The 25,375-nt window shown below is 34.5% G+C and overlaps 1 protein-coding gene across 5 annotated transcripts in view; it reads right to left on the bottom strand.

Annotated features, from left to right (window-relative positions):
* The window catches only part of LOC146993457 (iripin-1-like), a 59,106-nt gene that overhangs the window by 17,761 nt on the left and 15,970 nt on the right, over positions 1-25,375 (bottom strand). For all 5 annotated transcript variants that reach the window (XM_085807332.1, XM_085807330.1, XM_085807329.1 and 2 more), the window contains exon 2: positions 8,280-8,443. The gene's annotated coding sequence lies outside the window, so the exon portion shown is untranslated. The remainder of the gene's footprint in view (positions 1-8,279; positions 8,444-25,375) is intronic.

The raw sequence follows: 25,375 nt of genomic DNA, 5'->3' as shown, positions 1-25,375 counted from the left end.
ATTACCCTTATATTTAGTTTTGTAACGCTCAAGAAGAGACTCACGAAAGTTTTAATGCTAAATGTTACTAAGTCTTGATCTGCATACAATTATCTCTTTCATCTCGATAACTCAGGAAAAGAAGTTAATGCAACTTTCTAAACAGCTTGCATAGAGATAGCTGTATTGGTTACATTAACCTAAACATCTTAAAGCAAAAAACAAACCCAATGCAAAAACTGCCATATAGCTACTAAATGTTCATTAGAGTCAGTGGGACTTTCATAGTGCCAGTGACTCCAGTAATAACACGTTAAGTGCATGGTATTCTTAATGTTTTCTCAGAAGAAGAAAGCCATGCACCTAAATTGAATGATCGTGGTGGCTAAGGAACATGCCCACCTCTTCCAATTCAATGGGGGTGCTAAGTAGCGTCGAAATCTGAGGGTACTGTTGCAGTTAGCTGGCATTCATTATACTAGAATCACATTCATATGCAATAGATTAAAGAACTTCAGAAAGGAGTTCCGTGAATTATCTTGTAGAAAGATTCCTTACAGGCAGCCATTCAAGTCATTAACTAGGACGTACCCTCTAACTAATTAGTTGTGCTCCTTGCCAGACCAAACTTTATGGAAAGATTCTTTTTCGTACGAATTTGATCTCATGATATGTAGCTTATCATGGGACCTATTGTGAGCATTAAATGCATCTGAAAAGGCAAGTAGAGCTAATTAACGAATACGACTTATAAAGGCAAGCCAAGATTTGTGCTGTGTGTTGCGTGTACCAGTAGGTGAAAGCCAATACGGTTAACCATCCAATTTCAGCTCTTTGCAAATATAAATGAATTTCTTTTGCATTTAACGTACTCTAAACCATTGGCTGCCTTAACGCATCCAGAAACTCTTATGCTTATAGCAGAATAATTCTCAAATATAGGTTTTACAACTTCTTCCAATGCAGGAATTCCACATCATATCCGCAAACTGAGCGATTCGTTCTCGTACAGCACCCAGTTGATGATGCGGAAATCTTTCTCTGCATATCTTTTGAGCAGCTGCTTCGTTTCAATCTGCAGATCTATACAGAAGAAGAAATACATATCATAGACCTCCATCTCACAGTTTTTAAACTATTAAACCATTCAGCTACTATCATCATCATCATCCTCTACGACAGACTCAAAATTGTGCAAATATGTATATATCTTAAATATAAATAAACTTAATTTTATAATTAAGTCATTTACGAATAATAATGATTACAGCATTAAAAAGTAAATTTAAATTTGCCTTTAGCTACATACACGATGTTATTACAACTAATAATTAAGTTTTTTAGGGGGAAAAAAGCAAATTTACTCCGTTTACCTTAAGCTTAATAAAATCGGTTTAAACGAATAGCAAATTGACTTTCATTATTTAATAGCAATTTACCACCAACGGATTAATTTATTTGACAAAAGGAAAATTTCTAACTTAAAATCACTAAACATTATAAATTGGTACTCCAGTATTTCCAAAACCAATATTGCTAACACGCACACACCCAAAAAAAAAAAAAAAAAAAAAACTCGTATACTTAAAAATGTCTGCATAGCTATTTTAGACTTACAAAATGAAATAAAATTTCTTTTTTCCTCATTACAAGAAAATAATGTTCTAAAACAATTTATTAATTTGCAACTTAATGAATTATACTGCTTAAAATTAAATTTACGAATTAAGCGTTAATTTAAACCCAGGCGAACTGATTGCAGATGTGTAACTTTTATATAAATGTATTCAGTACATCAACCTTTCGTTTTTAACCTTTTCATTAACAAGTTAATTTATTTTACACTCTCTTTGCCACCAAAGGGGATTAAGATTTTAGCCTTTACTGAATTCTGATTTCCTGCCACTTATTGTAATTTAGTTTTAAAATTAAATAAATTATAAAGATAACTTTTCAATGAATAAAAATGTTTGTTCTCGCCTCTTTAAAATTAAATTTTATTAGTCCAAAGGGGCTTTATCCCTGAAGGACTATTGTTTTCGTTTTGCGATTTTGCGTCAAATCACTCTGAATGTCCGTTTCACTTTTCAAACTGTAGTCACTAAATATTATAGCCTTGTACTATATTTGGAGAAATTAAATAATGAAGAACCGGCATAAATGTATGTGTGTTTCTTGCATTGTGGATAAAATAACAGTACCTAGAGCCAGCAAATTTTGAATGACATAATCCTACTGCGAATATGGGCATCTGGAAGCCCAAATTTGAAATATGGATTTGTTTTTATTAGATATTTCATATTTTGTAAAACTTTAACAAATTTTTGATTAACAAACTTAAGGATTTCAAAGCGAGCAATGGCAAAAAATTCCGTACAATGGTACGGAATTTTTTTTTATTTCCAGCGCGTGAGACTGTGTATCGGAAATTCTAAAGATATGCTCAGTTTAAAATCATTTTGCTATATTGATCTTGAACTGAATTTTATGGTTTAAGTGCGAAGAAAATTTAATAAATAAAGGTAACACACAAAATTAAAAAAAAAAAAAAAAAACTCCCTTTTAGACGTAATTTAAAATCTGAAAGCTTTCAGATAATTTTTTTTTATTGTTTTGGTTTCTTTTTAAGTTTTCCATATCCAGACTAGACTATAACTAGCTATTCTGCCTACGTAAAAGAAATTGTTGGTTATTTTTTAAGTATTCAGAAACTTTCATTATTCCAGATACAGTGCGATTCAAAAATTTTGGCACTCTAATATAAAAATGACACACTTTTATTTTACCACTGATTTATTTTATTTTATCTGTTGTAGAGTCATTAGGTTGTTTTGAAGCTGGGTAGAGTAATTAGGCTGTTTTTAAGCTGCAGATGAATTATCATCATGGTGATGGATGACCTTGGTATCGTCCACCACCTTTTAGTTCGAGCTTCACTTGTAAAGTCATTAGGGTTGTTTTTAAGGAGGAGACGTGAAAAATGTGCAGTGCTCTCGCCGGCTCTCAAACCCTGGACCTCACGAATACGCGTCGAGTGTGCTTCCAATTAAACCACAAAGGCATGCGAAAAGGAGGGGGAAATATCTTATAGTGTAGTGTATTAACTCTTCGGGTTACTAAACTACAACAAATGCAAGCAAAAAGTATCCTGTCCCTGAAAATGTTGCAAATAATCACCATGTCATACCAATCGGCGTGACGGCCATGTGTTTCTCAACACTTTGTTCTTAGTACTGAAAGGGCTACAACAGATGATTTGCTTCTGACACAGAAAAATCTGTGTTCATGCATGAGAATTAAACAAGCATAACGAATAATTTTTGTATAAAATGCGGCAAAATTAAACTTATGTTAAGCAGATTTTCTAAAATATTTTCTTGAGGTTATAAAGGTTTCACAATACTTTCAAAAGTTTATGTAGCTTTTCAAACGCAATTTAATCTACAGACTTCATACTACATAAATAATATGACTTAATTTACTGGGTATGCACTTTCTTTTACCAAGGTAAATCAAACTTTGTTGTTTCACGGGTTACGTTTGATTAGTTTTCATTCATTCAGAAACGAAAATATAAAAATGCTTAAATATTTTCCTAAACAGTTTATATTTATGTTATGAACACAAATTAAACGATGAGAAGATCAATTTATTAATATTAAAAACGTACATCTTTTGCCTCACGACAGAACAGTTTGAAATAAAAATTTGATTATTTCTTGGATGTCAATCAGGTTTCATTACAGAATATTAACTTAAGTAAGTTAACTAGAAATCCGAGTGACTGCTTTCATTTTGAATCGAAATGCAATGTTTATTAAATTCCACTACTACTAATTTTCATCAAACACGTCAAGGTAAGTAGGTAAAGTGGTTTAACAATTTACTAGTGACAATGCTAATAAAACCAAAAATTAGCATTTGCGTTTGTAATTACAGGTGCATGTTATTGCACCTGTAATTTACAAGATAATGAAAAACTGAAGAAGAAAAATTCTAAATTGAATGTGTTTCATACAAAACGTATTAAAAATGATATTATTGCTGGAAATGATGTTGGTCTTTCCTACATAGGACATTTAAAGAAACCGATATATATTGTACAGGAACTTACATAAGGGCTAAATTTACAATGAATTTCTCATGAATGTGAAAGTAGAAAATGTATTCAAAGACAGAACTATGAGAAAGAACTGTAAATAAACTAAATCAAAAATAAGTACTATTAGTTTAAAGGTTTATGTGCAGTGTTTTGTTTTATTAAATCACTGTTTGATAAAATGCTTCCATTTTACCTCAGCAAATCCAAGAATATTAACACATTTCCTTCTGCAAAAATATTTCGATTTGAGATACATGAATGAATAAGTTGAAAACAATTGTTATGACTCTACGAAATGCTAAACAGTAACAGACGTATCTTTTTCTGATATGAAGTTTAACCAATTTAGGGTTAACTGCACTTTACAGAAGCATCTGTATTGGAACACTTTATAAGGTATTTCTCCCACTTCCCTAGTGTGCCTTCGTGATGTAACGGTAGCACGCTGGGCCGGTATTCCAGAGGTCCGTGATTCGATTCCCGGCGAAGGCGGTTGCATATTTTTCATCATGCTTCCAATTAACCTAATGACTTTACAAGTGGCGCCCGAACTAAAAGGGTTGTGGATGATGATTCTCCGCACCCAGGATTTGGCGACTAGATCCTCTGAAACCCTAGTCGCCCTTTAAAAAGGGGAGCATATAAGGTATTTCTCCCACTTCCCTAGCGTGCTTTCGTGGTGTAACGGTAGCACGCTGAGCCGGTATTCCAGATGTCCGTGGTTCGATTCCCGGCGAAGGCGGTTGCACATTTTTCATCTTTACTGCTTCCAATTAACCTAATGACTCTACAAATTTTCGGAATACATTCATATCAAAATTAAATAAAGCATTTTCATACGCCTCTTTTATGCAGCAGTATGTATAGAAACCTACAGAAAAAATGTTTGATAAGGATGGAAATGTAAAAGGGGGAAAAGTTTATATATATATATTAACTAATAATATATTAATAGAAAAATTAAAAATTAATGGAAAAATATGAAGAAAACTATTACAAAAATTAAATCGAAATTTTGGAAACTTTTTATGCACTATAGTAACAGAATAATTAATTTAGAGCCTTCCATTTCTTTCACAAAGATATCAAATTTTGTTTAGTACTTCAGTTATCCACTCATAAGCTTCATTTAATCAATTGCAAACCTTTCCTCATATTCTTATTCAGTATTTTGATACATTATATTTTTTTTTAATTTATAATTACAAGACTTTTCTGTTTATAAATAGTAATGCTTTTCATAAACTACCTCACGTATAGCTTATATGTCTGCTATGTGAATCTCAAATGAAAAACTAAAATAATCAAGGGCAACGTTTTAAATAACTTGTAATATCTTAGCTAAAATTGTAAGTTCTTTGAAAGCTAGAATACTGAAGAACCGTATGGTGACTATTTGCTGAGTTCTTGTTGTGCAAATAGCAACTCCAAATAAGTGTTAAAATAGCCTTTTATTCTAACTCAAAATAGATTAACAGTTGGTCCCTTTTGGGCATACAAGGAGTCTCCACTTGGGCTTTAACTCAAAACAGAAAATATAAAGCTAACTAATACTAAATGTCAGCCGAAGCTCGGGTAGTTGGTCTTTAGGCTAAGATTCACCGGCGTAAGCTAACAAGCACATAGTAAGTACCGCTGTAGAATAAGAAACTAACTAATAGCAACAACTTTGGCCGAAAGGCAGAAACGCTCTCCTACTGAAGTAGAAATACTTCAGATCCTCAGCTTAAATACTAGTATCTACACTATTTGCATAAAACGTAAAACTAGAAACTCATTCTGATAGGAAAACATAAGTAGAAAAATACAAAGGTAAAGGAAACGCTTGTTCCAAAATAAAAATAACTGTTAGCAAAATAAAGTAAATCTACAAATTTGCTATTGTAACTTGTCTTATAGATAGTAATTTTTACCAAGTTTTAAATATTATCATCTAAATGTTTAAGGTGGTGCATTTAATTATGGCAAAGCACACTGGCTATCTGCCTAAGGGGGGGATGCCTTCGTGGAAGACTTTCTAAGGGAAACTGACTCGTATACACGTTACACATGGGGAAAACCACGAAAACACCAATGCAGCCAGCCCGTTCGCGGGATTCGAACCTCGGACCGAACTACCAGTGTTCAGCAACTTTACCGCTCGGCCGCTGGTAGGCCCTCTAAATGTTTAAGAAATCAGTAGATTTTTTTCCAGAAAAATTGGATAAATAAAAAGATTAGGTAAGAAAAGATTAGATAAATCAATAGATACTTTAAAATGTCACAGATTAAATAAAAAATATAACTAGAAAACATTCACAGTGTTAGAATAATTTTGAGTTGGCTCAGAATTCTAGAAAAGCGCGAAAATATGGTGGACGTATTTAAAAACAGTTACGGGACCAAATCATTATTTGAGCCTTGTATTTTTGTTATTTGACTTAATTGTTCAAATTCCGTCCTTTGTTGCAGTTGTCTTAAATGCTCTCTTCTCTCCCTCCCTCTCTACTCTGCTCCTAAAACAATGTACAGAAATTCATGTAACAGTGAACAGAACTGAAAAAAAAGTCAAATAGAAATAAAATACCCATGTAATGATTTTTTTTAGTACCTGTTTTAAAGTGAAAACACTGCATATATACAAAGTCAAGACATGAGTAAAAGGATGATTATAGAGCATTATAATACATAGTTTTTTTGAAAGGCATATAAACAATTTTTAGCAATTCATAGTTTTTAATGAAGATATGCTTGTGTGATCTTTAGACTAAACAAAAAGTTTACTTTTTCTTCTTGCGGCGAATAGGTTTAAATTTCCCTTTAATTCGGAATAGAGTTTTAATCTGCAGAATTTTTAGAGGACAAGAAAAAAATTAATGACTTAAATTTTTTATTTATGCGAGACATATCGTAATGGATTGATAGCGTGACAAGAAGCTGAATCTTGCTAAAATAGAAATATTTTATCGTACAAGCTGTCCGATTCCTAAAACATAGAATTTTCAAGAACATCTTAGGGCCCTTTGAATTTCATTTTTTTGTTCTCAAAACTCTGTTTATCTAGATCTTTTGCGGTTACTATGAAGATGAGAGAGAGGATACAAATTCTTCTGAAAGTATTATACATTCTTTTCTCTCTCTCTCTCTCTCTATATATATATATATACGTCTTGCTTAATACACCATGTACAAAACCTTTGAGAACCTCGGGACATATAAAAGTATATGTTTGTGGCTAAAAATACCTGTCTCAGCTCTTTTGACCCGATAACATTAAATTTTGCTTGGAAATCTTAAGCAACTTCAGTTTCGGCACAAGTGGTGTCCCACATAATTTATGAACCCTTAAATTTAGAAACATTCACATTTAGTTCTACGCTTGTCTAGAGAATATATAGCTTTTGTTACAGAAATATTTTTTTCTTTGCAATATTTTTCACTTGCTTTCTATTTAATTATTATCAACTTCTAGTAAAATGATTATTTTGAAACCTAGTTTTAAAATAGCTTCTCAACACTTGCTTACCAGAAAATAATTTCTTTAGCAACAGACTGTTTTACTCCGATCCACGTTTAGAGCATGTTTCGTTCCAGATTAAGTGAAACATGCCTAAACGACTTTTAACTCGCTTATCAGTCAACTTGCAGATAAAATATATGCTAACTGCATGCTGTTCTATAAACGAATAAAACAGTTTGAAATATTGAATACTGAAATTTGAATAGTTTGAATTTTGAACCATATGCTCTGAGTATTGTAATTTTGTGAAGGATTAAACATTTTTTAAAATATAAGATGCTGTTGAAGAAAATGTAACCGGGTAGTTATATTACCTTTCTAAACATACAGGAAAAGTTCAAATAATTTATTCATATTTATTATACATAAAGTGGCACAAAAATCTCCGTACAACTCTGCAAATTGGAGTTTCTATGTTTACTTGTCACTGAGGTTATGGCACATAAGTGCGGCGTCCTAATCCTAAAAGTGCGGCGTCTAATAAATTTCAGTAACACAGCAAGTGATATCTTCAAATACATACCAAGAACTACGTCTTAATAAAAGCCAATGTTTGCATGAAAACATTTGTGCTATCTTGTATGTGTGTATGTGTACACATATATACATAGACATAGCACACATTCAAAACATTGACAATGTAAAGCAAACTATTAGAAACAAACAAGTAACTTAATAGCTAGATTCTGCAATAATTACCTTTCCTTTAGAAGTTTGTCAAAAACAGAAATGATCCATGAGATGCCAGCAGTAGACTTTTCTTTCGTTGCACGAAGTTTAACCCTGCAAGCTCATCGTAAAGCGGAACGGAATTGCGCACATTATCTCGTCACCTGGATCCGTTCTTCCAAAAGGAAGTAGTTCTGAGTAAAAATAGAGAAATTCTTTTAAAATGCTTAGCTTTCAGTTCCTTGTATGAAATAGAAATGCTTATTTGACTTGTTGTTAGAAAATATTAAATGAAATGGACGATGCAAAAACATCGAAACATTAGTTCAATAAATTTGAAGTAGAATAGTTATGTTATTGCTGAGGAGAAAAAAACTAACGATGCGTTCATTGGGAAAATCGTGAAATTTTGCAGCTTAAAATGTTTTACAGTGATAGCTTCATTGTTAGGGTTTACTGCAATATTTATGAGAGAAATCGATCACATAAGGAGCAAGAATATAGATAGCTCCTAAACTATATATATGCATAGTTTAGGACAGGGGTTCTCTCTCACCCGGTGGTACGCAAGAGAAAAATAGGTGGTACGCAAACAAGTAAAGTATTTTTAACTAATTAAATTCAAAATTAAATAACTAAATTCAAAAATTAAAACTCCAACATCCTGATTGAGTTTTTTTCTCTAACGTTCGTAAATTTATGCGATCTGAGCTTTGTTCAAGAGTGGTGGTACTAAAGGTTTTCAGTTTTTGTTTAGATCAGAGATTCTCAATCGGTAGTACGAAAAGAAACAAAGTACTTTTAGCTATTAAATTCAAAAATCTCGTGAAGAAAAAGAACAATTCATAGAAATTTCCTGCGATCGAACTCTAACTGAAGATTTCAAAATAACACACTTGTTAACGTTTGGCTAAAGCGAAAAAAAGAATTAAAGGCATTTCAAATAAAGCTATTAAATTTTTATTGGCTTTTTGCACAACCTATTTGTGTGAACAAGGATTTTCTTCCATGTTTTAATTGAAAAATAAATACAGAATGAAATTAAAAGTGGGTCCTAATTTACGGTTGAAGCTAAACATATAAGACTAGACATAAAGAAACTGGTTTCTCTTAAACAGGCCCAAATCTCACGCTAAATTTTTGAATTAAAGTACTATAACTTAAATTTTGATATTAAAATGGTAACCAATTTTTTATCTAATATTTTTATGCGTGCATATTTAATAGAAATAGCCAATAGGTTGTACAAATGACAAAATATATACTATATTCTTTTTAATATTTCTGTTGAAAAATTGAAAAATAATCATTGTAAAATGTAGTGGTGGTACTAAAGTTTTTCAATTTTTGTTTGGATGGTACGAGTTAGTCAAAACGTTGACAACCGCTTGTTTAGATGGTACTCGTTAGCCAGAAGGTTGAGAACCGCTGGTTTAGGTGGTAACTATATTTTCTTTCAAATTAAAGGCATTTTGATACAAAGGCAGATTTTTTTCCCTTGAACTTTTAAAATCAGGCGAGGTTTTTTTGACAAGAGCATAGTTTTAGGATAATGTTGACAGGCAATGTAAAGTCTTGTTTTGATTTTTATGAAATCGAATATTCTATATTCCAGATGCTTAAGAAGCTTTCACTAACACAAAATTATTTTATATTAATTTTATTTGAGCTAAAATCTCTGAACATAGGAATACATTTTAGTAGAGAAACAAATCTTTTTTGTTTAAAAGGTCTAAGTATTGAAGTTATGAAAACTTTTGGGACGACTGAAAAATCGATTTTGTTTTTGTTTTTTCCCATCAGTTAATAAATAAAATAAATACTTAGCTTTTATATATATATATAAAAAGGTGGATAGAATTAACTTGGGAGCCAAATGGATTCACATTTTCCCTTGCTAAAGAGGCAGTTTGCAATGTCCGGATTTTTGTATATACGTTGAGTACGAATATTCTCTGTTTTTCAAATAAAATGCGCTGTTTTATACAGTTTGCATGAACCTCAGCCTGCTCATTCTTAATATCGTTTCTGCCTAATGATTTCGTTAACAAACATGGATACTACTGTTTTCCTTTTTCTCTTATTCCCCAAACCTACTCAGTCATTAAAGCTTTTCGTGTGAGAAACCACCGGCATCAAACCAGCTGCTTCACTTTTTCTGTACACGTATTGGTTCTAGGCAAGGCATTTTTATAGTCGTACTGCAAAAATAGTGCAAAACGTCATTTACATATCGGTTGCGAAGCAGAGTTTATTAAAGTGGTAAGCGATAAAAGTATGAAAAATATATATGCAAGGGAAAAGCATTGTTTAGGAAACATTTGGATATTACACAATTAGAAAATACGCCAATCATAAAGTATAATAGAAGTAGAAAGGAAAGTTTGCTATAAGTTATCTACTGGACGATATTTTCAATACTGTTAAAGCTTACAAGAAAAAAGTATCACCGACTTTTTCAGCTTTCAGTACTTAAAATCACACTTCAGCACGAAGTAGCCTTTAATTAAAGACTCGCATCATAGATTTAAGAATAGTCTCTATCATTAAAACACTATAACTGCAGTGATTATTTATACAATAGAATCAGTTTCAACGAAAACAAACTTTATTATCACGAAAGAAAACAATGGCGCTACTCGCGTTGTTACATCGTTCTCAAACTTTAATATCTAGTACTGTTGCCGTACACAAGTTCCTAAATTATACTAACAAAATAAGTAATGCATTATTAACATCCTCCCACCTTTTGATTATAAACCATAATCAAAACATAAAATTACCATTAAAGATACTAAATAAATAAAACACAGGAATACACTCCAGTAATAAGAAATAATAATAACAACCAATAAAAAAAGTATTTCACTACAGCACTTATTTAAATTATAAGTCTAGTTTCTCTGGAGTCTTAATTTTTCTACCATTCCTACTAAATTTTTCTTGTTCTCAAACACACCATTATCCTGTTTAACAGGCCGCTTTGAGAACTTGGTCAAACTACAGGCTTAGGACAGTCAGTAGGAGATGCTATCTCAAGAGGATATATTCTCTGAATAGGACGAAGAAGTTCTTGGTGTAAAGTCTGCACTTTCACAAGCCGCACATTACCGTCTTTACCTGGAACAAGCTCACTAATACGACCTAAAGGCCAGTTAATGCTCTTTTTGTTATCAGCTAGTACAATATCATCCATAGCCACTGGGTGTCTTAGTTTTTTTTATTGTTCCCTTGTTGAATAAGAGCACCTAAGTATTCCGACCGAAATCGGTTCCTCAATTCTTTAAGCATGATTTGTCTGTATTTGAGTCTTTTAGACAAAGAATTTTGCTCTAGCATCAATAGCTGGAACACTGCATTCATGAATGTCTTGAAGAAACATCGATGGAGAAATGGGCTTTATCACATCTCCTTCAGAGATATAAGTCAGAAGTCTTGAGTTGATTACGCTCTCACAGTCTGCCAGAGCAGTTGTCATTTCTTCATAATTTAGATGAGCCTTTCCTAACACTCTTTTTAAGGAGATCTTTCAACATTCTCATTAGTCGCTCCCACCAACCGCCCCATCAGTCGGTGGGTTAAACTTCCAGTCAATCGAATTGACGACTCCATGTTTCTGTATACAGTTCCAATCTAGTTGTTTTAATGAATTGGCTGCTCCGACAAAATTAGATCCATTGTCACAGTATACAATAGTACATCTTTCTCTGCGAGCTATAAATCTTCTAAATGCCATTAAAAAGGCGTCTGTGGAAGCGGCAGTAATTAGCTCAAAATATACCGCTCTGTACACTGCGCGAGTGAATATTAACACCCAACTCTTTCTACTTTCTTTTAGAAACAGAGGACCAGCCATGTCAACCCCTACAATTTGAAATACCGCAGCATCTTTAACACGATTTTCAGGAAGGGATGTGCATATCGTTTCCATGTTCCTTTAACTATATCTTTTACAGATTGTGCAATTAGCCACAATGTTTTTCACAGTGTTTCTTCTGTTAAGAATCCAATATTTTTCTCTAAGCAGATTCAAAAGTATCCTGACCACCTGCGTGAAAATTCTTCACATGAACAGAGAAAATAAGTAGTTTCACAACTTCGTGTTTTGAAGAAAGGACAACCGGTTTCAGAAAATCTTCACTATCCTTCCTGTAAATAATCTTAGTTTTTACACAATAGATTCCATGATCATCTTTAAATACCTGAAGTGTTTTGAGTCTATCATATTCCAAATCAAGGGATTCGTTTTGAATCATACGTAATATCTTTAACTCTGCTTCACGAAATTCTATTGCATTCAATTCTCCGTATCTCCTGCTTTCGGTATTTGTACAATTATGCTTAAAACGAAGAATCTAGGCGACCATACGTACGATTCTCTCATAATTAGAAAAACGCCTGTAGTTCCAATTATCACAAACGGTTTCATTATTTGTCATCGTGCTAGTAGTTTTCAACTTCTCCCTTTCAATCTCTTCTTCATTCCAGCTATGGTGGTTACAGAAATCCATGTAATTAAGGAATTATGTCCGATCTTTCATCCAGTGTGGTCCCTCCCACCATCTTGATGTAATTAGATATTTCGCCTTGCAACCTCTGGATGGCAGATAAGCAGGATTTCTTTCTCCAGGAACGTGCTTCCAAGCTGAAGGTTTACTGAGTTCTCTGATCTCCTTAACACAGTTTCGCACGAAAATAGACCAGTTTTCATCTCTTTTAATCCATGCGAGCACTGTTGTGGAATCACTCCAGTAATATTTGTTAACTCTTTCCCATCCGATGGCTTTAGTTACTGAATCTGTCAGTCTGGCACCAATTACGGCTGCCAAAAGCTCCTTTCTTGGGATAGTGGCCCCTCTTAAAGGAGCAACTAGAGATTTTGCAGCAAGAAGAAACAGTTCAACTCGATCGTTGTTCTCAATCCTTAGAAACGTAACCGCTGCATAAGCGTCTTTGCTGCCATCAACAGAAGTGTGAAGAGCGCACTTACTTAAATTTTCTGAAGCGAATTGAATAAATCTGAGAATTTCAATTTCACGTAAGCATTTCAATTCTTCAAGCCATTGTAAGCAATCTTTACGAAGTTCGCCAATCAACTCCTCGTCCCAACTGAAACTTTTCTTCCATGCGTTTTGTAACATTATTTTTGGACAGAGCATAACGGGGGAGAAAAAAACCAAAAAGATCGAATACCCTATGAACCACAGATAACATGCTTCGTTTGGTTATCTTTTCCAAATTAAAGTCATTCAACCATCCCATATTGATTTTCAGAGTATCCAGTTCTTTATTCCAAAGCAGACCTAATACCTGTATTTCTTTCTTATCGTTTATATCAGAATATTCCCATCCTCTTAGGTCAAAACCGCCTTTGGACATCATATCTTAGAATCGGAAACCAACTTTTCCAACTGTTGTTTAGTGTCAACACTAGTAACGACATTGTAGACATAGAAACTTTGCAACAGTCTCTTTTTAAAAGCAGCTTCAAGATCTTCGATGTTTTCAGTGTGGTGCTTAATAACTGAGGCCAGAAGGAAAGGGCTACATTTTGCACCGAAAACAAGCCTGGCATGTCGAAAATCTCTGAGCTTCTTCTCTTCCATGTTTTCCCACCATAAAAATCGCAGAAAGTCTCTATCCTCTTTTTGAATACTTATTTGTTCAAAGGCTTTTCTAATGTCCGCTATGACTCCATATCGCCGCTCTCTGAATCGCAGTAGGACGTCTGGAATAAGTTCGATTAAATTAGGACCGCACCGGAAGCATTGGTTCAGAGAAGGATGATTTGTCAACCTCGCTGAAGTATCAAACACTGGACTAATAAGTGTGGTACTGCTGCTTTCCTTTAGGACAGGGCGATGAGGTAAGTAATTACCATAAAAGTTCACTTCAGAAGTGGGCATATTTTCTATACCTTCATCAATGCAACTTAAAAATACATTTTCATGTTGTTGATACGAATTCATTGCTAAAAGTTTCGAAGTGGTGTACTCGCGCCTCTTTTTAGCTCAACTAAAATTATCAGGTAAAGGTGATTTATCATCAGCCCAAGGTAAGCAAATTTCATACCGACCATCATTATTTACTGTAACGGTTTCTAAAAAATGTTCTTTGGTCAGAAGATCAATCTCATGTTTAGATTTCTTTTCTACAGGGTCATTTATTCCTATTAAATCCAATCTCCATAGACCTTAAAACTTCAGTTTCATTTATAAACACTGATGTCACCGCCATTGCATTGCTAAGTTTAGGAATGCAATGGCGAGAGCTTCTTCTACTGGCACCTTACCCATTAATGTCCATCCTAAACTAGTTTCTACAACAACGAGACCCGAAGACAAAATTTTCCTATTTTAGCATAACAACACTCCCATTATGTCGCCTCCGACGAGAATATGAATGGTTTCGCAATTAACAATGACATCTGTTAAAATTATGCCATTTTCTTCTAGCTCTCTAATCCAAGGGCCTTTAAACACAGGCCGAACATTGTCCCAAATTGTAGCTTGATCTAGGACTTCAAAATTGCAGGTAAACTTTTCATTCGAACTTCTTAATTTTATTTTATAGCAATTATGTTTCAACTCATTTGTCAAAACACCCCCGAAAAGAGAATGTATCATACTTTTCTGACGAACCGGGAAATATTTCATTTCTTCAGCTACAGTTTTTAAAATGTATGATTTATGCGAAGCTGAATCTAAAAGTAATCTTCTTCTGTGTACCAGCAGAAATAAGGTTCGCTATCAAAGTTTGAAGAAAACCTCTAGGAGTATGTCTTTTGAAATTGGACAAGTTAACTTCGCCGTCTATCGGTTTTTCTTCGTTTTTAGGGTGGACAGTTTTGATTTGTGTATCAAGCACATCACACATTAAAGGCACATGCTTTTTAGAGCAAATCAAGCTCGACATTTCTTTACTGTATGACCTGGTGATAAACAAGCATAGCAGCAAAGCGTTTCCTTTAAAATTTTTTGCTTCTCCAATAAACTCATTTTTTTTGCGCGGAAGAACAGTCAGAACTGAAATGTTTACCATCACAGAAAACGCACGATTTCGTAGTCTTGGAACCAGAAGCAGCTGTTAATAAGCGCTGCAGATGTCGGTGTCTTGCTACGTAAACATTCTGCACTAGAATGCTTCTTTTTTACTGGCTTATTATTATTATCTTGATGCTTCCCTAAACCAAAACCAACTACAGCTAAGCATATTCTTTCCTCTACCTTTACTTCGGATCTCAAAAAACTGCATTAAATTGTTTAATCGATCCTTCGCTTCCGTTTTAGAATCGGAAGAATTACTACGATTCTATGCTTTTAAAAAATCTGCTGGAAAGCAGGACTCAACCATTGGATATAATATAGAGGCACATTTATCAGTTGTCACATTTAATGTTTTCCAAAGAACGTAAATAAGATTCAAGTTTATTGTACAAAGAAGTGAATGAAAACGTTTCCTTAGTTTGAACAGTTACGATTAATTTCAATAACTCTCTAACGTACACTTCGACTAAAATATCTTCCCTACCAAAACGGGATTTTAAACTTTCCACAGCCCCTTTCATAATTAGCACTGACAGGCGGAAAACTCTCGAACACTTCTCTAGCGCAGGAACTCGACACGGTAGCTTGAATTAAATACTGGAATTTGTCCTCAGGGTCAATATCATTCATTATCTTTATGAATTTGCTCAAACTGACTCCAAAGAGGAAGTCAGTCTTTAATATTATCCTCAAATTGTCTAAATTCTAATCTAAGCAAAGTAAACTTTCGTTTCGACCTATTTACATCAGAAACAGAAATACACTGGTGTGCAAAAATTAAGGACGAGACGGTTTTTTTCAATATAACTTTGTACAAAAGCTTTCCAAATCAACACATTTAACACCGTAAGATCCCCAATACGTAAGGACATGAGTAATGTAAGCAACACTTACTAAAAGAGAAATCAGACGGATAAAACGAAGCTTTATTGAAAAAGTAGCATGGAGCGCAATGCGACTGAAGGCCGAAACATCCCTGTGATGGGGGCCCACCAGCGGCCGAGCGGTAAATTCGCTGAACACTGGTAGTTCGGTCCGAGGTTCGAATCCCGCGAACGGGCTGGCTGCATGGGTGTCTTCGTAGTTTTCCCCATGTGTAACGTGTATACGAGCCAGTTTCCCTCAGAAAGTCCTCCACGAAGGCATCCCTTCCCTTAGGCAGATAGCCCTAGTGAGCTTTGCCATAATTAAATACACCACACCACACCACACCACCCTGTAATGGGTGTCCAGCAAGAAACATCCGGTCTTTAATAGGGGATATGATCTCCCCTGACTGCTAGGCAGGTTTCACAGCGTCTGCCCATGCTGAGAATGAGGGTGTCAATTAGGGTTTGAGGCATTGCTGCCCATTCGTCTTGCAGCGCCAATCGAAGCTCCGGAATCGTTACTGGTGGTAAGGTAAGAGCTGCCAAGCGTCTGCCTAGAAAATCCCATACATGCTCGATGGGATTGAGATCCGGAGATCGTGCCGGCCAATCACTCACTCTCTAAGAGCTGGTCGGCAGCTACTGTGCGATGACATGGTGCATTCTCGTCCATGAAAAGCAACTGCGGACCCACAGCGCCTCTAAAAAGACGCACATATGGAAGAAGAATCTCGTTACAATAACGGGTCCCGTTGACTGAACCTGCGTCGAAGATGTGAAGGTCTGTACGACTACCAAGCATGATGCCTCCCCAAACGAGAACACCGCCACCTCCATACCTGTCCCTTTCAATGATGTTCAAGGGATGATTGCGGCTTCCCCGCTCTCTCCAGATGAGTATGCGATGAGAATCGCTACTCAGACTGAATCTGCTCTCATCTGTAAAGAGTATTCGTCCCCATTCATTGTCTCTCCAATTCCGGTGTTCCCGGCACCACAGAGAACGCTTTCTCCGATGGGCAGTCGTTAGAGGTACACACCGTACAGGGCGTCGTGCAAACAGACCATCACCGTGCAGTCTTCTGACTGGATCGTCCAGTCGCCTGTGTCGTGTGTCTAGCGATTTCTCCCGCTGTCTGCCGCCTGTTTCTTCTGGCTGTAAGGCAATATACCGGTCATCTGCGGGTGTGATTCCTCGTGGACGACCACTACTAAACCCCCGGATAACTGTTCCTGTAGTTTGAAATTGTCTCCAAAGTCGTGAAACGATGTTGTGAGCAATTCCGAACTCTGCAGTCACACTGCGGCCTTCGTCCAACTTCCCAATGATTCGACCTCGGGTAAAAGCATCCAGATGTCATCTAACAGACTGATTATTCGCCATTTCTCGCTGAGGCAGCAACTCGGTGTGATTTTAACTGCTATACGGCGTGCAATCTCTTTGCCAGAAATACTGATCTTACACCGACAACATGCTTTATACTACTCAGACACTCCACCATTACGTCTACCTGCATATCTGCGCATGTGCTACCGTACATCACCTTACTTAATCTCCTGATTGGTCTTTCTGTCCGCTCTGCCTCTTCGTTCAGCTGATATGCTAATTTTTCGACTTCGTCCTTAATTTTTTCACACCAGTGTAGATGGAAATGACTCACTTTGATTCTGTGCTTGGATTCTTGCCAATTCCAGTTCATAATCCATTTTTGCTTTTTGAAGTTCTCGCTCTATTCTCATTTTTTGAAGATTATAATCCAGCTTATTCTTTTCAATTTGCTTTTGCTCTAACAATTTACGATCCGAAATAGCAGTTGCTAGTAAATCTTGAACAAATTCAGGATTTTTATATTCTGTTTCAAATAATTTCTTTTAAACCTGCTATAAAACAATATCGCTCCTCGCGTTGTTACATCGTTCTATAACTTGAATATCTAGTACTGTTGCCATACATAAGTTGCTAAATAATACTATTAACATAAGTAATGCATTCTAATTCAGAAGGCAAACAACAAAAATCAGCGTTGTATTTAAAAATTTTCACAGGACTAGTTTCGATGGTTTTACCGAACCACCATCCTCAGCTGCAAAACCGCAAATGAACAAGTTAGGAAACAATGATTAGATAAGGAAGCCTGGACAAGAATAAGCAAGTGGCGCCATCTGTTGGTGAAACCAGAACTAAAACGTAATTTCTTTAAAAGCCGAAGGCAAATTTGGATTGGAATTAGGATCGTTAACCAGAACAGAAGGATTTTTATGAATGTGAAATGCCTCTAGAAAATCCAGTTCTCCAATGGAAGATGTTTTTTCAATAATTTTGGCAGCAGAAAAATTGAAAGTGTGATTTTCGGACCAACAATGTTGAGCAACAGAAGACTTCTGTGTTTCCTTTTTTCTAACATATGCCTCATGTTCCTTGACGCGAAATTTTATGGCTCTCTTAGTTTGGCCAATGTAAATTAAACCACACTGGCAAGGAATCCTATTAATACCACAGAAATTCATATCCGGAATGGGGTCCTTGAGTATGGAACTCGGAATTTTATTGATGGGAGAATAAACAACCCGAAAGTTAAATTTCTGCAAAATATGTGCAACTTTATAGCTAATTGATGGAAAGAAGGGAATGACAACAGAATTTTTATAATCTCCTAAAACAAGAGTGTGCCTTTTAGTGTGTTGAGATGAGAATTTTTTAACTGCTTGATTAATAATGTTGGGTGAAAAGCCCCTGTCAGGAGCAAACTTGAAGAGCACGGAAAACATACAAATAAAATGAAGCTAACTTTTGTTTAGTCGGATGACATGATTTAAAGTGTGGTGGAAGGCAAACCGATGAAGGTTTACGGTAAACCGTAGTACTGAAGTTGGATGTGTTACGTATGACCAGAATGTCGAGAAACGGAAGAGAATTGCAAGTCTCAAGTTCAAAAGTGAACTGAATAGCAGGATCAATAGAATTCATTGTTGAAAGAACTTTATTTAAATCATCTTTATTACCTTCAAACAGGGTAAAAGTATCGTCTATGTAGCGGAACCATGCCGAGAAGTTTAAAGTTTCAAACAATTTTGATTCAGAATAATGCATGTAGGTTTCAAAGGTTTATTATTGAATTTCACATTATGAGCGATAAGATGCCTAATTATTTCTTTCTGTGAATCCGAAACTTGACTGCACTTGAAAGCTTTTTCGATAGGAGCCAAAATCTTTGGAATTGAGGGTTTACAGGTTTGTGAAAAGTTAAAATTATATTTTAGAATTCTCTCTTGTTCTTCTGAAAGAGTAACATTAGAAATATTAAGTATTGGCTTACTGTTTACAATGGGAAGATGTTTTGAACTACTTGAACTGGAAGACTGTAAAAGAAGTTTTTCAAATTTAACTGCAAGGGTGTTTTTATGACGGTTAACTGCATTCTCCGTTCTAGACCAAGAGTTTTGTTCAAGGGCAGTGAATTTTGGACATGATTTAGCGAGTTCCAAATGAAGCTTATTGAGTTCATGTTCAATTTTGGACAATTGTTGACGTGTACCCCTTATGACGGACCGAAGTAAGGCAAGCTTGCAATTTAACAGAATTCTTGAAAGGTGATTCGAAGGTTTTTGATTAGATTTGATTTGAATAAAATTGGGGATCAATTTTTTACATTTACATTTAAGTAAAAAGTCAAGATGATTCAGGAATTTTTGCCGTTTCAGGCGTAATTTAGTGAAACGATTAACGGATGAAGGCATGATAAACAATGAAGAAAATCAAACTAAATTAACTAAGCAATAATAAAGCACACACAAAACAGCATAAAAATCCCTCACTGAAATGAATAGAAAGCAAAACATTTGTAAGCAAAATACATGAAATCAGACAAGCAAAGCACAATATACAAATCTACAAAACATAAAAACTTGAAAATTGCAAAAAAGTACTTACCGAAACTCATGCAATCACAAAATGGCGGCCACACCACGTGCAAAAATTAAGCCTGTTTGGGGCAAATTGTGCCAGATTAGTATATGCTCTTCCCAAAATTCATAAAAGTGGTATTCCTTTCCGCCCTATTGTATCAAATTTAGGTACTGCCTCGTATCCATTAGCTAAATATTTAGTTTCTAGATTTTCAACTCTATTAGACAATAACATTTACACCATAAAAAATTCAATAGAGTTTGTAAAAAAAGTTAAAAACATTTCTCCTAGTAATTTACACATGGTTTCTTTTGATGTAAAATCATTATTCACCAATGTCCCAGTGGAGGGTGCATTAAGATGTCTAGAAACCAGACTTCGCGAATTTCATTTCTCTTGCATCGAAATTGATGAGCTAATTTCTCTCACTCAACTCTGTTTGAAACAAACACATTTTGTTTTCCAAAATAAATATTACAAGCAAACTGAGGGATTAGCCATGGGAAGCCCCCTCAGTCCCATCTTGGCTGATATCTACATGCATTATTATGAATCAAAATTGTTTGAAACTTTAAACTTCCCGGTATGGTTCCACTTCATAGACGATACTTTTACCATGTTTGAAGGTAATAAAGATGATTTAAATAAAAATCTTTCAACAGTGAATTCTATTGATCCTGCTATTCAGTTCACTTTTGAACTTGAGACTTGCAATTCTCTTCCGTTTCTCGACATTCTGGTCATACGTAACACATCCAACTTCAGTACTACGGTTTACCGTAAACCTTCATCGGTTTGCCTTCCACCACACTTTAAATCATGTCATCCGACTAAACAAAAGTTAGCTTCATTTTATTTGTATGTTTTCCGTGCTCTTCAAGTTTGCTCCTGACAGGGGCTTTTCACCCAACATTATTAATCAAGCAGTTAAAAAATTCTCATCTCAACACACTAAAAGGCACACTCTTGTTTTAGGAGATTATAAAAATTCTGTTGTCATTCCCTTCTTTCCATCAATTAGCTATAAAGTTGCACATATTTTGCAGAAATTTAACTTTCGGGTTGTTTATTCTCCCATCAATAAAATTCCGAGTTCCATACTCAAGGACCCCATTCCGGATATGAATTTCTGTGGTATTAATAGGATTCCTTGCCAGTGTGGTTTAATTTACATTGGCCAAACTAGGAGAGCCATAAAATTTCGCGTCAAGGAACATGAGGCATATGTTAGAAAAAAGGAAACACAGAAGTCTTCTGATGCTCAACATTGTTGGTCCGAAAATCACACTTTCAATTTTTCTGCTGCCAAAATTATTGAAAAAACATCTTCCATTGGAGAACTGGATTTTCTAGAGGCATTTCACATTCATAAAAATCCTTCTGTTCTGGTTAACGATCCTAATTCCAATCCAGATTTGCCTTCGGCTTTTAAAGAAATTACGTTTTAGTTCTGGTTTCACCAACAGATGGCGCCACTTGCTTATTCTTGTCCAGGCTTTCTTATCTTATCTAATCATTATTTCCTATCTTGTTCATTTGCGGTTTTGCAGCTGAGGGTGGTGGTTCAGTAAAACCATCGAAACTAGTCCTGTGAAAATTTTGTAAATATAACGCTGATTTTTGTTGTTTGACTTCTGAATTAGTATTTATTCGGCATGTTATTGTGTCTTAATTAAGTAATGCATTATTAACAAATACAGAGGGATAAAGGGAGCATATATCAGGATGTAAAATGACATAATTTAAAAAAATATAAAACATTATAAAATGTGAAGAATAAAAACTTAGCTTGCCAAGTGTGGGGATGGCTGGTGGCAGCAGTTGATGTTGGGCTGGGCAGTCTTGTTATAATTTTGAATCTTGCACTTATATTTAACGCAATTCTTGTATTTTTATGATTTTCATATGGAGTTATGATCAATCACTACCTTCAGAGTACTCAATTATTAACATAGTTGTAGTCTTTATGTATTTGTTAATTTTTTACTTTGTAGCGTCATCAGATTATTTTGAAGCAGCAGACATGAAAAATATGTAGTGACCTTGCCGGGACTCAAACCCTAGACCTTTCGAATACGCATCGAGTGGGCTTCCAATTGCACCACGAAGACATGCGAAAAGGAGGGAGAAAATACCTTATAACTTCTAAAACCTAACCTCCAGCGCTGCTGCTGGCATTACGGTTGCTGAGGATGATGCTTTTTACAACGCGTTTGAGAAATGTGGCGCAGGAAGAAACAAAAGTGAATAAAATCTTTTTGAAAGTTTTAAGGCTTCAAATTTTAAACTTCTTGAAAGTTTTAAGCGTTTTGGTTGCTGTCACAAACCAAAACGCTTTTGCCGGTAGCTGTAAAAAAATCTTTCCCGAGCGTGTGGCGTCATTTGTTAGTGAATCTGAAAGAAAACTAATAAATTTAATACTGCTTTTGAATCAGAAAGATGAAGTCGATCCAAGAAAAGGAAGAACTGGTGTCAAAGGAATGAAATGCGCTGGGAAAAATTGTCTGGAAAACGCTCCTGAAGAGAAGATAAGAAACTGTTTCAAAAAGCTGTAATGCGTAAGCGTAATTTAACTTCTACTTCTGCTAAAGGTAGAAGTAATTTATTATTCCTTAAAATTGTTGCAAATAATTTCAGTGAGGCCGAACTAATAAATGCGTAAAAAAAAAAAAAAAAAAAAAAAAAAAAAAAAACTGAATCCTGAGATAGATGAATTAATAAAAGTGGAGAATCAAACAAAAGTGAGATTTTTTTTATAGAAGATTTAGAGAAAGAAGTGAACTCGGCTTTTCTGAACAAAATTCTAATTTCTGACATTTTTAAGATTGAAATTGATAACGGGCAAGGTAGAAGATTTTGTAATCTTAAATCGTTGTTACAAATATTTGTCATATAGTTACAAGACGGTTGAGTTCGAAATTCTCTAAGGTACTTCAAGTTTATTGGTAAATATAAAAGTTCAGAATGCTATCAGGATATTCAGATTTATGCTAATTGCGACTGATGTTGAGAGGTTATTTTAAGTTTCTAACAGTTACTTTAATTTTTAAACATGCTTTTCTGTCTATTCTCGTTTCCCACCAACTATTCCCTACCGGAATAAGTTTTTAGTATGCCGATGCATGTAAATGAGGGAAAAAGAGTATTTAAAGGAAGACTTCGCTTTAGCAGAATATACAGATTGTACTTTTGCAAGCTAGACGCGGCGCAACGGCAAACTGAACGGAACTTTAGCAGAAGAACTTAGTAGACCTTAGTGGGGCGTGTTTGCCGTCAGGCTACTTCGTTGTTTAAAACTAACTTAAACAGTATTGTACGTGCCTGCTGATATTTGCCGGTTAATTTTTTTAAGGGCTAACTACGTTAGATAAGTTTGTACAGCTTCGGATAAGTTTAATTTAATTTAGCATTAGATTAGTTTCTTATTTTCTTATCTTGATTTAATGCCAAAGTGGAGGTTTTTCCGTAAGCCTGAGAAAAGGACCACCTGTGTTCTTAGTTTGAGATAATAAAGAATGCGTTTAATCCTTCTCTGGACTTTTCATTTACACACTTGGACTCATTGATAAGTCGCTACATATTTCAGCAAGGTTTCTACTAAATTAAGCATAGACAAAGTAGTTAGAAACTTTACAGTATAAAAAAGAATTCAAAATGCTAGCAAAAGTATTGCTGATAATCATAAGCCTTTTACTAACTGCTATAATACTCATAAGGTCTTTAAAAATATGATGACATTATAAAGTTATTATAGGTTATATTTCTTTCCATTCTTTGCGTGCAATTAAATTTCCTTTAATTACACTGGTATAAATATAAATCTCGCACACAGCAATTAATTCCTTATTTTGGGGAATGTTAAAATTTATGTTGTTTTTATTGAAGAGTTTGATTGCTTAAAGGAAACACTTCCTGGATATCCCGGAACCTACAATATTTTCTTCAGTTTGATTTCTAAAATTATCAAGGAAGCAATCATTATTCGCTCAATTAATTTTAATTTACACTGCTTCCCTTCAGAAAATATTAACTGCAAAATTATTACGGTTGATGCTTCATTTGCGCAGTTTCACTTTGCTTTGTTTTCCTACCATTTTGAACCCAGTATGAAAAGCGATGCTGATCTTAAAAAATAGAAATTTTTTAAGATCAGCATCGCTAAATATAAAAAATGGAAATTTTTTAAGATTTTTCAAGAAAAAATTTGCAGTGTTTGATCTGGGGTACGGATTCAAAAACAAATAAAATATATGTTTTTCACTGACTCTGGAGATATTAAGGTACATATTTCTGAACATTTGAAATCTTTTTTTTTTTTTTTTTTCCTTTGTTAACCTTTTTTTTTCTTTGTGTACCTATTTTTTTATGATATACATGGATCTAGATATATTGATGTAATAATTGTCTGAGAGAGTCTCTTTCAGAACACACACAATTCATAAAATCCCGACGATGAATCTCTGCCTGATCATAAAATGATATTTTTTGTTATAAAAGTCATTGCTATAAATATAGAAAATTAAAGTCAGTGCTATAAATATAGAAGAGAAATATTTTGCTTCCAATATTGATCTTTTTAACCCTAAAAGAGAAAACTGAAGCCGACTTCAATTTTTTTCCGTAAATTACAAAATTTCTTAACTGCTTGCAAGATGTTTCTTAACCAGAAATTTCAGAAAAAAATTCTTCTTTAACTTCACGGTTTAATTATTTCTACTGCAAAACATTCCATCGCGTTGAAGATATTTGGTCATAATGCTCCATGCTGTAAAATCGAAATTACTTTCGTGCCCAAGTAGTTAAATTAGCTAGTAGACGATATCAAAGAATCAAAATTACTTTTGAAGACATCTGCTTTTATTTTTCTATGGTAACCTAATTTTGGTAATGCTTGTCTTTGTCTGGAGATACATTTTATAATACTTTTCTGTGGTTTAAACTTTATAAATTGGAATTCAACCGATCAACAGAAAAGTTAAGATAGTACATAAAAATGAACACTGACTGCAGAATTAATTTATAATTTTGATAATGTTCATATCAAAGACGGTATACAAATGAAGTATTTAGGCGTTATCTTGGATAGAAAATTTCAAAGGAAGAATCGCATTTCCTATTTCTCAAACAATTGCGATAAAGTGTTTTCAGGGATTTATAAAATCTATAAGAAAATTTGCGAAATCTAAACATATTTCATTAAGATATACACTGTTTTGCAAAAAAATCGAAGCACCAAAAAGGACTTTTGCGATCGTGACGAAATTTGGTATGCAACAGTATTTTGATCGAACATGCAAATGTTTC

This window comes from Stegodyphus dumicola, chromosome X1 (genome assembly GCF_044657685.1).
Source record: "Stegodyphus dumicola isolate Sdum_Otavi_A_Nest chromosome X1, ASM4465768v1".
NCBI lineage: Eukaryota > Metazoa > Arthropoda > Arachnida > Araneae > Eresidae > Stegodyphus > Stegodyphus dumicola.
Note: the sequence above shows the minus strand (reverse complement) of the source record. Positions and strands in the feature narration are given on the sequence as shown.